Source organism: Coenobita brevimanus, chromosome 72, assembly GCF_032717465.1.
Source record: "Coenobita brevimanus isolate Jiangsu-jjx chromosome 72, ASM3271746v2, whole genome shotgun sequence".
Lineage (NCBI taxonomy): Eukaryota > Metazoa > Arthropoda > Malacostraca > Decapoda > Coenobitidae > Coenobita > Coenobita brevimanus.
The window spans coordinates 3,759,347-3,762,500 of record NC_137025.1 but is presented as its reverse complement, the minus strand read 5'-3'; positions in this window follow the sequence as shown (position 1 = coordinate 3,762,500).

Sequence of the window (3,154 nt, the reverse complement as noted above, 5' to 3'; positions counted from 1 at the left end):
GGTAGTAATGGTGATGGTAATGGTGATGGTGATGGTGGTAATGATGGTGGTGAAAGTGATAAAGAGAATGATATACTCTGGTCACGTATACCTGATCTAAAATTGCCATCTGTCCATCTTGGGCGCTCAGTTTTGATAATAGCTTAGCACTAGAATATTGTGATAGTCACGAAGAAGTGGCATAGATAGGATGTAGAGCAGTAACATTGACATTTTCCGCAATTAAGCAGGGAAATGTCAACCCCAGATGTAGTCCAGATTAGGGAGAAAGAACTAAAATAATGAGGGTAAGAGTCATGGTAGTTGTGTGTAGGTGTGCTGGTGTAGTGGTAGTGGTGATGGTGGTAGTGATGGTTGTGGTGGTGATGGCGGTGATGTTGGTGGATGATTTGAAGTGATGACGATATAAACAAAGGAGAAAATGAAGAGCACAGAGAGAGACCTTGAAGATGGTTTGTTGAAAAAGTAAACGAGAGAGGGAGAGAGAGAGAGAGAGAGAGAGGCGATGTATCTCTGGTTTGAACATTCCTCTGTGGAGAAAACATCAACATATCGGCATAACTTACCATATCTTTTTAGCACCCTAATCCCAGAGTTCATCCAAGGACCCCCCTACAAAATTCCCTCCAATCTTTACTCATCCTCTCTCAAATACTCCTCAGGTTCATCTCTTCATCTCGTTCTCGGTCTTCCTCATCTCGTTATGCATTCTCTCTCTCTCTCTCTCTCTCTCTCTCTCTCTCTCTCTCATTTTTTCACTGCATTCTTTCCTTATGTCCAAACCAGGTTACTGCTTGCTTCTTAACCTCTTCAGAACGGTAACTTTTTTTTATTTTTTTATTTTTTATAGCTCTCCATTAAATTCTTCCCAACGCAAAGGGATTATTTCCTCTTTGGCTCTTGTACTGAGTTGAGAAGAAAGTTACCGTTAAATTCTAGATTCCATTAACTGCACATGCAAGGTAACTCCACATGCGAGGTAACTCCACATACCCTTCTCATACTTACCTCCAGTTGCAAGGTAACTTCACATGCTGTCGTCATTTAACTCCACATACAAGGTAGCACCACAAGCTATTCTTCGTTAGCTTAACTCCACATGCTCTCCCCAGCTAACTCCACATGCAAGGCAACCCCACATGCCCTCCTCAGTTATTTCCACATGCAGAGTAACTCCACATGCCCTCCTCAGTTATTTCCACATGCAGAGTAACTCCACATGCCCTCCTCAGGTAACTCCTCATGTTCCACCCAGGTAAACCATCTCCTTTACTCTCATTTCTGCGGCTTCAGTTCCCCCAGCACTATCCAATACACATACGCCTAAGTAAAAGTCAGGAAGGTGTTGGCTTGCATACCTATCTACCTTTAATCACTTCCGCCTGAATAAACCCAGACGATTTCATTCATCTAAGAAAAGACTGACAGGGCAGGAGGGGTTAAAGACAGCCTCCATTAACCCCTTGTATTTATGCCCTTTCCAGACGATTTTATTAAGCTGTGGAGGAGTTAGGTAGAGCCTTCATTAACCACCCTTTTGTACAGTATTTCTCCCAAAAGCTTGTTCTTGCCTCACGCCATTTTATTCAGCTGTTGGAGAGGCTTTGCGAACTAGAGGGGTTACATGTAGCCCTCAGTAACCTCTTCAGTACAAGAGATCTCACTACAGCTGAGTAAAATCGTCAGGAGCCAGCAGGAAGATATCAGCAAACCACGCCACCGCACTGAAAGGCCTAATCACCATTTTTAATTAACCCACCTGTCACTATGCTACCCCCTCTGGATTCTCCCCCCATCACTTCCCTCATCCGTCCCGCCACCCTTCCTAAATGCTCCTTCCGGATCTTTAAATTCTCCCTTGGATATTTAAATTCTCTTTGGGATATTTGAATTCTCTTCGGGTCATTTCAGTTATCTCCGGGGGTATTTAAATTCTCTGGGATATATGAATTCTGCGGGATATTTAAATTCTCGGATATTTAAATTCTCCAGGATATTTAACTTGCCCTCGGAATATTTAAATTCTCTCCTGGATATTTAAATTCTGAGGGATATTTAAATTTTCTTCGGGACATTTAAATTTGCGAGATATTTAATTCTTCTCCGGGATACTGAAATTCTCTCTCGGATAATTACATTTTCTCACGCACACCGTCACTCATCTGTTCATTTTTACACAGCACCCTGAATGCAGTTACCGCCGGACACAAAAATTCCTTTCATTTTCACCATCTGCGTCTCACTTTCCTCACGACACCCTGTATCATGTAACTACAGCCAGAGGCAAAAAGTTGGTGTAATATTTCACCTCCTATGTCTCTCCTCTGCTGGGTAATATTCCTGAGCTGTGAGAGGCTTGGTATGTTTTTCTGCCTATATGTCGTTCTCTTTTATATGATACGTCATGGAGAAAAGTGACGGACATACATCAAGTTTGAAGTAGAGGGAGTGGCCAACTTTTGTCCCACACTGTGCATCTCTCTCTCTCTCTCTCTCTCTCTCTCTCTCTCTCTCTCTCTCTCTCTCTCTCTCTCTCTCTCTCTCTCATACCGTGACTTTACCACTTGCCGCTTTCACTTTTCCTTCCTCATTCCCTAACATCAGTTGCGTGGGAGGCTGTAGTTAATTCTCTCTCTCTCTCTCTCTCTCTCTCTCAAAGTATGCGGTATCAGATAGTAAGATTCCTTAGCGTGACTCAACCATTGAAAGTTAAGAGTAATGTTCTTAACTCTCCTTCTTTTCCTCCTCCTCTTCCTTCTCCTTCTCCTCCTCCTCCTCATCATCATCATCATCATCATCATTTTTTTCCTCGTATTGTTGTTATTATTTCCTCCTCCTCCTCTTGCTTCTCTTTTTCTGCTTCTTCTTCGTATTGATGTTATTACAGTATTGTTGTTCTTGCTGTTATCTCCTCCTCCTCCTCCTCCTCCTCCTCCTCTTCCTCCTCCCCTCCCCTCCCCTCCCCTCCCTTCCTCCCCAACTTCCCGTAGCTTGTGTGTATGGCCTATTTAATTGTGTTCTTGTGCAAGCGTTCCACCTGATCAACCCACTGCAGTCACATATATGGCAGCTTGTGCGTGTCTCTCAACCTCCACTTTCACCCCACACCCCCGACTCCACACTGAGGGTTGCATCGTAGGTCCAGTGGATAAGC